The sequence below is a fragment of the Triturus cristatus genome, chromosome 1_1, assembly GCF_964204655.1.
Source record: "Triturus cristatus chromosome 1_1, aTriCri1.1, whole genome shotgun sequence".
NCBI lineage: Eukaryota > Metazoa > Chordata > Amphibia > Caudata > Salamandridae > Triturus > Triturus cristatus.
This window is the reverse complement of record NC_140579.1, coordinates 446,835,170-446,850,780: the sequence shown is the minus strand read 5'-3', so window position 1 is coordinate 446,850,780 and position 15,611 is coordinate 446,835,170. Positions and strand designations below refer to the sequence as shown.

The following is a 15,611-nucleotide window of genomic DNA, read 5'->3' as shown; positions in this document are numbered from 1 at the left end:
TCTATGTCTCCTAGGTAAAACAGCAGGAGAATCCACAATTGGTGCCTGGTTTCAAGATGGCGTGAGCGGAAGCCCTAACGCAATAGCTTGTCGCACTGTGTGTATGAGTGTGAAAAGTGTGCATTCTCCACTCCTGATACTCAGTCACTAATCACAGGATCAATAATGTGCATCCGGACATTGATAGATGCTACAAGGCTTGCCCTCAACCTATGAAGAGAACAGACCAGCTCCATTCCAACCACTCCAACTCCAGCATTCTCCACCCTCTGCTACTCACCAGACACGTCGTCATCTTCTCAAGCGCCATCGCAAAGCAGGGGAAGGAGGAAAACATGCGAGGGGAGGAAAAGAGGGATAATCAGCGGCCAGCAGCACCACCACCACCACTCTCCTTGGCTTAAGTTGTTTTTGTTATTCTCAGATCCATTTTACATCCACCTCGGCTTGGGCACAGCATGGACAGGGCTAAGGAGGAGTTAACCAGGAACACTGAGTAACTAAGTACCAGGACACCTTTTAGCTACAGAATCAGATCTTCTTTAGCCAGATCAGAGGCGGTGCATTACTTGATCCTCAGCGGTCCACAACAGTGAGTACAGTGAGTATGCCTTTTAAATTCAATCTATCAAAATGCACATTAATAAATATATACAACTGCCAAACTTTTTCTTAGTGCATGGTTTTAATTGCTGGGTTAGAGAAACAAAGTAGTCAGGACACAAAAAGAGTTATCAAAATTGTGTTCTTCATGATTTGCTACATCGATGTTCTTTTCTAGTGAGCTCCTTCTCTCTCCCATACATATCTTCTCAAGTGAGGTGGTGTCTCTCTTCTTTTAAGGCATTGCTCTTGCCCATGCGTCCTATGACCAGTTTGTCTCATTTGACAATGATGTCCTATTGCTCAGCTCCATCCCATCCAATGGCTTTGTGTAGTCTGGCCCAGGACAGAGGCCGCTGGCCCAAGTCCTCCTTCCACTCCAGGTAGGTTTTCTTCTTCACCAGCTTGGCCAGTTGGTGGTAGCGGGAGAGGCTCCTCGTGGAGACTTTCTCCAGGAACACCATCACCAAGGAATCCCTCCTGTCTGCCAGAAGGCGGTATGTGGCCATCCGCACCTCCAAGGAGCACCAGTGGCTGCACAGGTAATGGCGGCTGATCAGACACTACCCAGCGGCTCCTATAAATGCTGTCCACGATGTTATCCAAGATGACGTTGCCCACCTCGAAGTCCCTTCCATGCAGACACACTTTAAAGAACGGAGGTCCCCTCTCTTCCAAGTTGGGCAGAAAGTCGCGGGTAACCCAAGCCTCATCGCAGCTGCTATAAGAGACAAAGGCGTAAAAGTCATATTGCCTCTTTCAGTCGTGTCGCTCACAATAGTTCCACCATATCCTGAGCATGTAGAAGAGATACAGGAGGTACCAGCGCACCTTGTGATACAGCAGGGTCGTGATCAGGAACAACATGTTGAAGGAGAAAGTCCCAATGAAGAGTGGGTAACCTATCAGCAAGCTGCAGTCTTTTTCCCAAAAAAATCAGGAAATTCAGCTTCTGTGGCCCAAGAGAGCATGTCTGAATTTCCAGCTTAGGCACTCTCACTTGGGGGTGGGTGGTCACCCATCTTCTGATCCAGGCTTGATCACACAAACAATCCAGAGGTACATCCTTTAGATAGATGTAGTGCAGACTTTCCATGTGGTCGAGCAGACCTTCCTGCAGGGTTTTCACAGGCTGGGACTTGAAGATTAAGAGCTCCAAAGAGATAAGGTCTCTAAACATGGTGGCTGTAAAGTGCTCTATCCCAGAATCCTCCAGGATCAGGGTTCTAAGGTGTGTCAGGTTCCAGAACAGCTGCTCTGGAGTCAGGAACCCATTTTCTAGGTCTAACTTTAGATTTCTTAGGTGGAGAAGATGTAAATTGTTCTCATGGAGGTGAAGTTCTTTCACGAATTTGAAGGGCGGGTGCTTGCATGAGTCAATATAAATCACTGGAGCACTAATGTTAAGGAAAACAAGTAAACTGCAGTTATTAGTGCATTTCAGAGTTATTGCAAACTTTGCTTCCAAGGTGAGAGTAGTGAGTTTCTTCTGTTTGATTTCAAATTTACCATGAGTCTCAAATGTGATGGATCGCTCCCGAAGCTGGTTCAGTGCGATCAGGGAGCTATTGTCATCCTTCAGTAAATTTCCCCTGAGGCCCAGCACCTTGACACTACTCAAGTGATCAAAATAGAAGTTCAAGCATAAAGAGTTTATTGTAGTCCAGCTGCAGAGATTACAGCCTGTCGAGACCAACAAAGACATCCTTTTCCAGGGACACAAGGTAATTGCTACTGAGATCCAGTGTTTCCAGATTAGGCAGGCAGAAGAGCCGCTCGGAGCCGATACTGGTGATGAGGTTGAAAGACAGATCCAGGTGTGTGAGGTTGGACAGAACATTGGGGGTCCCAGGTGCACACAGGTCTAGGCTTTTTATCTTGTTTAGAGAGAACAAGGGACCTCAGGTTCAGCAGTTTCTTTGCCATATCATTCGTGAAAGCTCTAAGGAGGTTGCCAAACATGTTGAGAGACACCAGTATGGAGCATCCTTCAAAGGTTTCAGCGGGAAGTCTTGAAATAAAGTTCTGAGCAACTGTCAAGTCCCTGACCCCCAGCCGAGACACCACAGTGCAGACATCTTTAATCTTCAGATAGTCCTGATTTTTCATAGCATTTAGGGACAGCATTTCAATGCTCTTTATTATTCCAGACCGTAGAAGCTCGATGACCTTGAGACCAGTGGCGTTTACTTTGAGGACAGTAAGATAAGGGAAGTTGCAAAATGCATTTTCGTCCACACTTTTTAGGTCATTGCTTGTCAAATCGAGGGTGGAAATCCTTGACGAGAAAACTGAGCTCTTCATGAGGTTGCTTGTGCTAATGCAGTCCACCTCCCGAGCTGCAACAATACCATTCCTCTTGATTTCCAGGGTCCTCAGAGAAGCCAGGGAATGAAGCATAGTAGTCAGGCTGGATAGTCTACGAACCTCATTCTCAGAAAAGGCTATCACTTGTATTCTCTGTAAGGGTTTAAAAAGATGTTGTTGCAAATCTTCAAAAATGACATTTCTGAGGTCCAATCGAGTTAGGTTCTCCAATCCGCCGAACACCTGATCATCCATGTCTACGGTTAGAACATGCCAAATATATTCTCCATTGATTCCCAGATATCTCAGGTTGGCAACACCATTGAAGGCTCTTGCAGAAACATGAAATGATCCATACAGATAGTCGGGTCAAGTTCCCGTACCCAGAGAACAAGCCTGTAGGGACGGTTGGCACGTGTAACACCAGGCAGAGGGTGTCCACGTCCATTGGAACCTCTCTTAGATCCACCTCCATGTTCCTCACTTTGCTGCATTTGCTGAAGACCCTGAACCCCTCCAAGGGAAATCCAAAGCAGGTTGGGGCTAACACTCCTGGGATCCCCAGCAGTTCCCACTCGTAGATATCACATTTGGCAGTGGCTGTGCCTGACACGATGGTCCAGCAGCAAGTGACAAATGGATAAACCACAGCCACAGAGAAAGCTCTTGCCGCCATTCCACACTGCTGCTCTCTAATCATGGTTTTAAGATTGGGTCCCTTCTTAGTGGTTTGCTGTTTTGGTTCCAGACAGTGCTTCCTTAAAATTCAATGAACCACTTACTTACTTACTTCCTTCCTCGATTCATATCTTTCTAGAACCATAGGTGTTGAGATTATCTGTGGGAAAACTTCTTGTGTATGTACCGTGTGGAATGGTATGAGAGGATTGTGTGTTGTATGAGAGAGTAATAGAATAGAAGTTGTCTATATGACACAATACTGCCCAAAGGATACAGTTTTTCTACAACTGCTATTGCAGCCTGCGTGTCTTGGTGTCGAGAAAAGTGAAGAGTCGAACATGACACACATCCCTGTGTTGCATGCCTGCAAAGCACTGCATGTGTTGTATAGGTAATTCACCCCACAGCAGACCTTACAGCCCTAAGGCAGGGTGCACTATACCCATGTGTTGGCATATTTGTGTAAGTGGTTGTGCACCTGTGGTATCTAAGTCTATTCATGGGTACCACAAGTGCACCAGGAAGCCATACCGTGTACAAGGGTTGGACACTCATGATTACGAGTTCCCCAGCCACATGATGGCTTAAATGTACCCCCAGATGTTTAGTACCAAATATCTTGCCTTAATAAACCCACACTGATGTCAGTGTTGGATTTATTGAGAAATTCACCCCAGAGGGCACCTTAGAGGTGCCCCCTGAAAACCTACCGACAACTAGTGTGTTGACTGATTGGTCTTGACCAGCCAGCCACGCTAGACAAGTTTCTGACCTCCTGAGGTGACAGCTATTGCTCTCAGAGGTCGTGAACAAAGCCTTCTCTGGGCGGCGATGTTTTCACCTCCTCCATGCAGGAAAAGCATTTCAGGGTGGGAGGCTTCAAAGGCCCTGCCGTCTTTGTTGTGCTACCCAGGCCTCTCCAGATAGCGGATATGCCCCCCCCCCCCCCCTTCCTAACCCCACTTTTTGGTGGCAAGACAGGCAGGAAAATTAGTAAGATTAGGAGGTGTGCCCAACCAGGCCAGCACCACTCCGTAGGTGGACTAGCTGATGTGGGCACCTCCTTTTCAAATTCCTCCATCTTGCTTTCTCCAGTGAGCACGGCTAATGCATCGGCCTACCACAACTCACCACACAGAAAATAACAAGAGATCCACGTGCGTTCCCTCCCGCCCCAGATCCGGCATCACAACATTGGGAGTATTGTCATGGAATGCTAGACAGATTTAAAGACACTACTCGAGAGTGGTCCTGCTCCAGCACAGCCATCAAGCAGAGAAGCATGGCAAGATCTTCAATCATCTCCCCATTGGACACAAGTGCATGTTACGGCATCTTCCATGGATATTGCCTGCTGCTGACATGGCCACCCTAGCCCCAACAACGTCACTTTTCTGACTTTTGGAGAGTATGTGCTTGGCCATCCTTGACTCTGATGCCGTTGGCCTGGAGCCTGTTGTCCTACAGGGCAAGGGTAGAGTTAATGCAAGGCATTCATTGGCACCTGCTGCCCAGGCTGTCCTCCATGGCGTGCTTTGAATCTGCCTGCCCTGCCTCCTCCTTCCACCACACCAAGACTGAGAGAAGGAGGCTAGGTATCACGCTTCCACTTGAAGACCTGCTCTAGCCCTAAGGGGCGTGCTAACTTTGTAGTATCTGCCAAAGTGGACATAGATGCGGGCCATTCTCTGAAAACTTGAACCAGGCTCAAGCTGGATGCCTGGGTCTGGCTCAGTTTGAGGACTTCTTGGACGCTAGAGCCCCTTCACCTCTATACACACCTGAACCCTCAAGGCACCCTCACCTCCCTTTAGGTCTATCTACCCTTGATCCCGTAAGTAACCCTCACCTCCCTTTGCCTTTACCCACCCCTAAACCATCAAGTCACCCTAACCAGGCACACTCACCTCCCTTCACCCCTGCCCACCCCTGAACCCAAGTCACACTCACCTCCCTTTGCCTCTACCCGCCTCTGAACCCTCAATTCACCATCTCCTCATTTTACCTCTCCCCACCCTTGAACCCTCAAGTCACCCTCATCTCCCTCTACTTCTACCCACCTCAGAGCACTCAAGTCACTCTCACATTCCTTTACTTCTACCCACTACTGTACCCTCAAGTCACCATCACCTCCCTTTACCTCTACCCACCTTTGAACCCTCAAGTCACCCTCACCTCCCTTTGTCTTTCCCACTCCTGAACCATCAAGTCACCTCATCTCCCTTTACCTCAAACCACCCTTGAACCATCAAGTCACCCTCAACTCCCTTTACCTCTACCCACCCCTGAACAATCAAGTCATCCTCACCTCCCTTTACCTCTACCCACCCTTGAAGCCTCAAGTCACCCTCACCCACCTTTGTCTTTCCCACTCCTGAACCATCAAGTCACCTCATCTCCCTTTACCTCAAACCACCCTTGAACCATCAAGTCACCCTCAACTCATTGTACCTCTACCCACCCCTGAACAATCAAGTCACCCCCACCTCCCTTTACCTCTACCCCCCCGAACCCTCAAGTCACTCCATCTCCCTTTACCTTTACCCACCCTTGAACCCTCAAGTCACCCTCACCTCCCTTTGCCTTTACCCACTCCTGAACAATCAAGTCACCGCCACCTCCCTTTACCTCTACCCACCCTTGAACCCTCAAGTTACCCTCACCTCCCTTTGCCTTTACCCACCCTTGAACCATCAAGTCACCCTCATCTCCCTGTACCTCTACCCACCCTGGACCACCAATTCACCCAACAAGTTTACTTCAACGACTTTAAACTTGTGACCTTTAAAATGCCCTTAGTAGAGACAAAGAGAAATAAATCCACCCAATTGCTGCATGAGTAATAGGCAGGACAGGACACCTGGGGCAGGGCATGACATGCTTCCGATGTCTTTAAGGAACCACTCCTATAGCCATGGCTTCTGTCCAGCCAGAGCATGAACTTTAAAAATCAACCCATGTATTTATATAATTCAAAATGTGGGGTGGGTGCAGAAATGGGGAAACCCACCCAAAATTCAATTTCTGACTTTTTCAGGTACTCCTAAATGAATTTCAGCTGACAGAATTTCAAGATATGCGTTTAGAAAACAATGCCCAGAGGATGCTTCGAGGAGTGAGCTACATCTGAGGCTTTCAGTACCTTTCCTGAGTGAAATGGTGAAAGAGGTAGCAGGGTCTGTACATGGGCTGCACTAGCTTGAGAATGGTTTGTTGGTGCGAAGAGTAGGAAAGAAGTGGAAATATGGGAGGCTGTTGAGTACCCAGGAGGAACTATTGAGCTAAGAGTATGGAGTGTCATTAGCACAAGAAAACACTGATACCAGATACAACTTTTCATTTGTATGGCATCGACTAATGGACAAAATACAGCAGTTGAGGAGGTTGTTGCCACAAGTGGGTGGCAAAGCTTAATGTGAACCAACATAAGAAGTTTTGACACATCTGGAGTTGGCATGCAAGGGGGAGGCGTAGGGCAGAGCATTCTGTGGGAAGATGGCATTTCGTATGAAAATGACTGAGAAGTTGGCCTGGTATATGATGTCCACTAGTTGAAGTGGGCACCTTGCACCAGTCCAAATGACCCTTATTGATGATAGGTTAAAGACAACCTTTATTGAAAGCTATGCTAGTGGTAGCTGTGGAGAGCAGCCTTCAGGCTAAGTCTCAGAGGAATGTAAAGCAGCTGGTTTTACCAGTCTATAATCTCTTGAATGACCAAATGAAAGGAGAACCACACCAGGCATATGCATAAAATATATGTATTTATTCCTAAACATTCCCTACTAATCTCTTTATGAGATTAGAGGTCAAAGCATGTATGTTACAATCAAAATATCAACAGTAAATAGCACAATATACTATAGGCCCCAGAGGGGGGACCGAACCATATACTAAGTAAGTGTTAAACATAGGCTGTTCCTCACAACGACATGCACCGCACCTCAGACACGACGTGAAGCAGGAACCAGGAGGAGTGACAGGTAAGGGGGATTGGGCATGGGGTGGGGGGTCACTTTTCTAAGGTTTCGGTTAGTGCAGTGGTGTTTGGGTAGTGTAGGGGGTCGTGCTGGGGGTAGTGTTTTAGGGTTTAGGGCAGTGGTATTTGGCTAGTGTAAGGGGTCATGCTGAGGGTAAATGTAGGGTAGTGCAGTGGTGCTTGGGTAGTGTAGGGGGTCGTGCTGGTGGTAGATTTAGGGTTTAGGGTAGAGCAGTGATATTTGCGTAGTGTTTGGGGGTTTGTGCTGGGGTAGTGTTTTAGGGTTGAGGGTAGTGCAGTGGTGTTTGTGTAGTATAGGGGGTCATGCTGAGGGTAGTGTTGTAGGGTTTAGGGTAGTGCAGTGGTGTCTGTGTAGTGTAGGGGGTAGTGTTTTATGGTTTAGGGTAGTGCAGTGGTGTTTCTATAGTGTAGGGGATCATGCTGGGTGTAGTGTTTTATGATTAAGGGTAGTGCAGTGGTGTTTGTGGAGTGTAGGGGTTCGTGTTTTAGGAATTAGGGTAGTGCAGTGGTGGTTGGGTAGTGTAGGGGGTCATGCTGGGGGTAGATTTAGGGTTTAGGGTAGTGCAGTGGTATTTGGATAGTATAGGGGGTCATGCTGGGGTAGTGTTTTAGGGTTTATTGCAGCGCAGTGGAATTTGTGTAGTATAGGGGTCGTGTTTTAGGGTTTAGAGTGGTGCAATGGTGTTTGGGTAGTGTAGGGGGTCGTGCTGGGGGTAGTGTTTTAGGGTTTAGGGCAGTACAGTGGTATTTGGTTAGTGTAAAGGGTCATGCTGAGGGTAAATTTAGGGTAGTGCAGTGGTGTTTGGGTAGTGTAGGGGGTCGTGCTGGTGGTAGATTTAGGGTTTACGGTAGTGCAGTGATATTTGCGTAGTGTTTGGGTGTTTGTGCTGGGGTAGTGTTTTAGGGTTGAGGGTAGTGCAGTGGTGTTTGTGTAGTATAGGGGGTCATGCTGAGGGTAGTGTTTTAGGGTTCAGGGTAGTGCAGTGGTGTCTGTGTAGTGCAGGGGGTAGTGTTTTAGGGTTTAGGGTAGTGCAGTGGTGTTTCTATAGTGTAGGGGATCATGCTGGGTGTAGTGTTTTATGCTTAAGGGTAGTGCAGTGGTGTTTGTTGAGTGTAGGGGTTCGTGTTTTAGAAATTAGGGTAGTGCAGTGGTGTTTGGGTAGTGTAGGGGGCATGCTGGGGATAGATTTAGGGTTTAGGGTAGTGCAGTGGTGTTTGGATAGTATAGGGGGTCATGCTGGGGTAGTGTTTTAGGGTTTATGGTAGCGCAGTGGTATTTGTGTAGTATAGGGGTCGTGTTTTAGGCTTTAGAGTAGTGCAATGGTGTTTGGGTAGTGTAGGGGGTCATTCTGGGGGTAGGTTTAGGGTTTAGGGTAGTGCAGTGTTGTGTGGGTAGTGTAGGGGGTCATGCTGGGGTAGTGTTTTAGGGTTTAGGGTAGTGCAGTGGTGTTTGGGTAGTATAGGGAGTCATGCTGGGGTGGTATTTTAGGGTTTAGGGTAGCGCAGTGGTGTTTGGGTAGTGTAGGGTGTCGTGCTGGGGGTAGTGTTTTAGGGTTTAGGGTCTGCAGTGATGTTTGCGTAGTGTAGGGGGTCGTGCTGGGGGTTGTTTCTCAGGTTTTAGGGTACCGCAGAGATGTTTGGGTAGTGTAGGGTGTCGTGGTGTGGTAGTGTTGTAGGGTTTAGGGTAGTGCAGTGGTGTTTGGGTAGTGTAGGGGGTCATGCTGGGGGTAGATTTAAGGTTTAGGGTAGTACAGTGGTGTTTGGGTAGTGTGTGGGGGTTCGTGCTGGGGGAATGGTTTTACAGTTTAGGTTAGTGCAGTGGTGTTTGTGTAGTGTAGGGGGTCATGCTGGGGGTAGTGTTTTAGGGTTTAAGGTAGTGCAGTGGTGTTTGTGTAGTGTAGGGGGTCATGCTGGGGGAAGTGTTTTAGGGTGTTGGATAGTGCAGTCGTGTTTGGGTAGTGTAGGGGGTCGTGCTGGGGGTTGATTTAGGGTTTAGGTAGTGCAATTGTGTTTGTGTACTGTAGGGGGTTGTGCTGGGGGTAGTGCAGTAGTGTTTGTGTAGTGTAGGGGGTCGTGCTGGGGGTAGTGTTTTAGGGTTTAGAGTAGTGCAGTGCTGTTTGTGTAGTGTAGGGGGTCATGCTGGGGTAGTGTTTTAGGGATCAGGGTAGCGCAGTGGTGTTTGGGTAGTGTAGGGGGTCGTGCTGGGGTAGTTTTTTAGGGATTAGGGAAGTGCAGTGGTATTTTGGTAGTACAGGGAGTCGTGCCTGGTGTGGATTTAGGGTTTAGGGTAGGGCAGTGGTGTTTGCGTAGTGTAGGGGTTCGTGCTGGGGGTAGTGTTTTAGGGTTTAGGATAGTTCAGTGGTATTTGCGTAGGCTAGGGGGTCGTGCTGGGGGTAGTGTTTTAGGGTTTAGAGTAGTGCAGTGGTTTTTGTGTAGTGTAGGGGCTAGTGTTTTAGGGTTTAAGGTAATGCAGTGGTGTTCGTGCTGTGTAGGGTGTCATGCTGAGGGTAGTGTTTTAGGGTTTAGAATAGTGCAGTGGTGTGTGGGTAGTGTAGGGGGTTGTGCTGGGGGTACTGTTTTAGGGTTTAGGGTAGGGCAGTGGTGTTTGCGTAGTGTAGGGGTTCGTGCTGGAGTTAGTGTTTTAGGGTTTAGGATAGTTCAGTGGTATTTGGGTAGTGTAGGGGGTCGTGCTGGGGGTAGATTTAGGGTTTAGGCAGTGCAATTTTTTTGTGTACTGTAGGGGGTTGTGCTGGGGGTAGTGTTTTAGGGTTTAGTGTAGAGCAGTGGTGTTTGGGTAGTGTAGGGGGTCGTGCTGGGGGTAGTGTTTTAGGGATTAGGGTTGTGCAGTGGTGTTTGGGTAGTATAGGGAGTCGTGCTGGGGTGGATTTAGGGTTTAGGGCAGTGCAGTGGTGTTTTGTGTACTGTAGGGGTCGTGCTGGGGTAGTGTTTTAGGGTTTAGGGTAGTGCAGTGGTGTTTGCGTAGTGTAGGGGTTTATGCTGGGGTAGTGTTTTAGGGTTTACGATAGTTCAGTGGTATTTGCGTAGGCTAGGGGGTCGTGCTGTTGGTAGATTTAGGGTTTAGGCCGTGCAATGGTGTTAGTGTACTGTAGGGGGTTGTGCTGGGGGTAGTGCAGTAGTGTTTGTGTAGTGTAGGGGGTCGTGCTGGTCTGGGGATAGTGTTTTAGGGTTTAGAGTAGTGCAGCGGTGTTTGTGTAGTGTAGGGGGTAGTGTTTTAGGGTTTAGGGTAGTGCAGTGGTGTTCGTGCTGTGTAGGGTGTCATGCTGAGGGTAGTGTTTTAGGGTTTAGAATAGTGCAGTGGTGTGTGGGTAGTGTAGGGGGTTGTGCTGGGGGTACTGTTTTAGGGTTTAGGGTAGTGCAGTGGTGTTTGGGTAGTGTAGGGTGTCGTGCTGGGGTAGTGTTTTAGGGTTTAGGGTAGTGCAGTGGTGTTTGGGTAGTGTAGGGGTCGTGCTGGGGTTCGAATTAGGGTTTAGGTAGTGCAATTGTGTTTGTGTACTGTAGGGGGTTGTGCTGGGGGTAGTGCAGTAGTGTTTGTGTAGTGTAGGGGCTCGTGCTGGGGGTAGTGTTGTAGGGTTTAGAGTAGTGCAGTGGTGTTTGTGTAGTGTAGGGGGTCATGCTGGGGGTAGATTTAGGGTTTAGCGTAGTGCAGTGGTGTTTGGTAGTGTGTGGGGGTTCGTGCTGGGGGTAGTATTATACAGTTTAGGGTAGTGCAGTGGTGTTTTTGTAGTGTAGGCGATCTTGCTGGGGGTAGTGTTTTGGGGTTTAGGGTAGCGCAGTGGTGTTTGTGTAGTGTAGTGAGTCGTGCTGGGGTAGTATTTTAGGGATTAGGGTAGTGCAGTGGTATTTTGGTAGTAAAGGGAGTCGTGCTGGGGGTGGATTTAGGGTTTAGGGTAGGGCAGTGGTGTTTGCGTAGTGTAGGGGTTCGTGCTGGGGGTAGTGTTTTAGGGTTTAGAGTAGTGCAGTGGTGTTTGTGTAGTGTAGGGGGTCATGCTGGGGGTAGATTTAGGGTTTAGGGTAGTGCAGTGGTGTTTGGTAGTGTGTGGGGGTTCATGCTGGGGGTAGTATTTTACAGTTTAGGGTAGTGCAGTGGTGTTTGTGTAGTGTAGGGGGTCTTGCTGGGGGTAGTGTTTTAGGGTTTAGGGTAGCGCAGTGGTGTTTGGGCAGTGTAGGGGGTCGTGCTGGGGTAGTGTTTTAGGGATTAGGGTAGTGCAGTGGTATTTTGGTAGTATAGGGAGTCGTGCTGGGGGTGGAATTAGGGTTCAGGGTAGGGCAGCGGTGTTTGCGTAGTGTAGGGGTGCGTGCTGGGGTAGTGTTTTAGGGTAGTGCAGTGGTGTTTGAGTAGAGTAGGGGGTCATGGTTTAGGGTAGTGCAGTTATGTTTGTGTAGTGTAGGGGGTCATGCTAGGGGTAGTGTTTTAGGGTTTGGTGGTGTAGTGCAGTGGTGTTTGTGTAGTATAGGGGGTTGTGTTTTAGGGTTTAGGGTAATCCAGTGGTGTTTGGGTAGTATTGGGATTCATGCTGGGAAAGTGTTTAAGGGCTTAAGGTAGAGTAGTGGTGTTTGCGTAGTGTAGGGGGTCGTGCTGGGGGTAGTGTTTTAGGGTTTAGTGTAGTGCAGTGGTGTTTGGGTAGTGTAGGGCGTCATGCTGGGGGTAGATTTAGGGATTGGGGTAGTGCAGTGGTGTTTGTGTGTGTAGGCGGTAGTGCTAGGGGTAGTGTTTTAGGGTTTAGGGTAGTGCAGTGGTGTTTGTGTAGTGTAGGGGGTCATGTTTTGGGGTTTAGGGTAGCACAGCGGTGTATGGGTAGTGTAGGGGGTCGTGCTGGGGGTAGTGTTTTAGGGTTTAGGGTAGCGCAGTGCTGTTTGGGTAGTATAGGGGGTTGTCCTGGGGGTAGTGTTTTAGGGTTTAGTGTAGTACAGTGGTGTTTGGGTAGTGTAGGGGGTCATGCTGGGGGTGGTGTTTTAGGGTTTAGGGTAGCGCTGTGGTGCTTGTGTAGTTTAGGGGTTCGTGCAGGCGGTAGTGTTTTAGGGTTTAGGGTAGAGCAGTGGTGCTTGTGTAGTGTAGGGGGTCGTGCTGGGGGTAGTGTTTTAGGGTTTAGGGTAGCACAGTGGTGTTTGTGTAATGTAGGGGGTCATGCTAGGGGTAGTGTTTTAGGTTTTAGGGTAGCGCAGTGGTGATTGGGTAGTGTACGCGGTCATACTGGGGGTAGTGTTTTAGGGGTTAGCGTACTGCAGTGGTGTTTGGGTAGTGTAGGGGTCGTGCTTGGGGTAGATTTAGGGTTTAGGGTAGTGCAGTGGTAGTGTAGTGTAGGGGGTCATGCTGGGGGTAGTGTTTTTGGGTTTAGGGTAGTTCAGCGTTGTTTGTGTAGTTTAGGGGTTCATGCTGGGGGTAGTGTTTTAGGGCTTAGTGTAGTACAGTGGTGTTTGTGTAGTGTAGGGGATCATTCTGGTGGTAGTGTTTTAGATTTTAGGGTAGTGCAGTGATGTGTTTATGTAGTGTAGGGGGTCGTGTTTTAGGGTTTAGGGTAGTGCAGTGGTTTTTGGGTAGTGTAGGGGTTGTGCTGGTGGTAGGGTTTTAGGGTTTAGGGCAGTGCAGTGGTGTTTGTGTAGTGTAGGGGGTAGTGCTTTAGGGTTTAAGGTAGTGCAGTGGTGTTTGTGTAGTGTAGGGGGTCATGCTGGGGGTAGATTTAGGGTTTAGGGTAGTGCAGTGATGTTTGGTACTGTGTGGAGGTTCGTGCTGGGGTAGTATTTTACAGTTTAGAGTATTGCAGTGGTGTTTGTGTAGTGTAGGGGGTCTTGCTGGGGGTAGTGTTTTAGGGATTAGGGTAGTGCAGTGGTATTTTGGTAGTAAAGGGAGTCGTGCTGGGGGTGGATTTAGCGTTTAGGGTAGGGCAGTGGTGTTTGCGTAGTGTAGGGGTTCGTGCTGGGGCTAGTGTTTTAGGGTTTAGGATAGTTCAGTGGTATTTGGGTAGTGTAGGGGGTCGTGCTGGGGGTAGATTTAGGGTTTAGGCAGTGCAATTTTGTTTGTGTACTGTAGGGGGTTGTGCTGGGGGTAGTGTTTTAGGGTTTAGTGTAGAGCAGTGGTGTTTGGGTAGTGTAGAGGGTCGTGCTGGGGGTAGTGTTTTAGGGTTATGTGTAGAGCAGTGGTGTTTGGGTAGTGTAGGGGGTCGTGCTGGGGTAGTGTTTTAGGGATTAGGGTTGTGCAGTGGATTTTCGGTAGTATAGGGAGTCGTGCTGGGGGTGGATTTAGGGTTTAGGGTAGTGCAGTGGTGTTTTTGTACTGTAGGGGTCGTGCTGGGGTAGTGTTTTAGGGTTTAGGGTAGTGCAGTGGAGTTTGGGTAGTGTAGGGGGTTGTGCAGGGGGTTGTGCAATTGTGTTTGTGTACTGTAGGGGGTTGTGCAGGGGGTAGTGCAGTAGTGTTTGTGTAGTGTAGGAGGTCGTGCTGGGGGTAGTGTTTTAGGGTTTAGAGTAGTGCAGTGCTGTTTGTGTAGTGTAGGGGGTATTGCTGGGGGCAGTGTTTTAGGGTTTAGGGTATCGCAGTGGTGTTTGGGTAGTGTAGGGGGTCGTGCTGGGCGTAGATATAGGGTGTAGAGTAGTGCAGTGGTGTATGTGCAGTGCAGGGGGTAGTGCTCGGGTGGTGTTTTAGGGTTTAGGGTAGTGCAGTGGTGTTTGTGTAGTGTAGGGGGTCGTATTTTAGGGTTTAGGGTAGTGCAGTGGTGTTTCGGTAGTGTAGGGGGTCGTGCAGGGGGTAGTCTTTTAGTTTAGCACAGTGGTGTTTTGGTAGTGTAAGGGGTCGTGCTGGGTTAGTGTTTTAGGGTATAGGTAGCGCAGTTGTGTTTGTGTAGTGTACGGGGTCATGCTGGGGGTAGCGTTTTAGGGTTTAGGGTAGTGCAGTGGTGTTTGGGTAGTGTAGAGGGTCATGCTGGGTGTAATGTTTTAGGGTTAAGTGTAGAGCAGTGGTGTTTGGGTAGTGTAGGGGGTCGTGCTGGGGGTAGCGTTTTAGGGATTAGGGTTGTGCAGTGGTGTTTGGGTAGTATAGGGAGTCGCGCTGGGGTGGATTTAGGGTTTAGGGTAGTGCAGTGGTGTTTTTGTACTGTAGGGGTCGTGCTGGGGTAGTGTTTTAGGATTTAGGGTAGTGCAGTGGGGTTTGGGTAGTGTAGGGGGTCGTGCTGGGGGTAGTGTTTTAGGGTTTAGAGTAGTGCAGTGCTGTTTGTGTAGTGTAGGGGGTCATGCTGGGGTAGTGTTTTAGGGATCAGGGTAGCGCAGTGGTGTTTGGGTAGTGTAGGGGGTCGTGCTGGGGTAGTTTTTTAGGGATTAGGGAAGTGCAGTGGTATTTTGGTAGTACAGGGAGTCGTGCCTGGTGTGGATTTAGGGTTTAGGGTAGGGCAGTGGTGTTTGCGTAGTGTAGGGGTTCGTGCTGGGGGTAGTGTTTTAGGGTTTAGGATAGTTCAGTGGTGTTTGCGTAGTGTAGGGGGTCATGCTGGGGGTAGTATTTTAGGGTTTGGTGTAGTGCAGTGGTGTTTGTGTAGTGTAGGGGGTCATTCTGGTGGTAGTGTTTTAGATTTTAGGGTAGTGCAGTGGTATTTTTGTAGTGTAGGGGGTCATGTTTTAGAGTTTAGGTTAGTGCAGTTATGTTTGTGTAGTTTAGGGGATAATGCTGGGGGTAGTGTTTTAGATTTTAGGGTAGTGCAGTGGTGTTTTTGTAGTGTAGGGGGTCGTGTTTTAGGGTTTAGGGTAGTGCAGCGATGTTTGTGTAGTGTAGTGTGTCATGCTGGGGGTAGTGTTTGAGGGTTTGGTGGTGTAGTGCAGTGGTGTTTGTGTAGTATAGGGGGTAGCGTTTTAGGGTTTAGGGTAGTGCAGTTTTGTTTGTGTAGTGTAGGGGGTTGTGTTTTAGGGTTTAGGGCAGTACAGTTGTGTTTGGGTAGTGTAGGGGGTTGTGCTGGTGGTAGTGTTTTAGGGTTTAGGGTAGTGCAGTGGTGTTTGTGTAGTATAGGGGTAGCGTTTTAGG

General features: G+C 48.7%; 1 long non-coding RNA gene and 1 pseudogene across 1 annotated transcript in view; both read right to left on the bottom strand.

Moving 5' to 3' along the window:
* Positions 1–15,611, bottom strand: part of LOC146870419 (uncharacterized) — a 225,697-nt gene that overhangs the window by 20,488 nt on the left and 189,598 nt on the right. The gene's annotated exons all lie outside the window — the stretch shown is intronic.
* On the bottom strand, positions 882–3,586 carry LOC146870421 (uncharacterized; annotated as a pseudogene).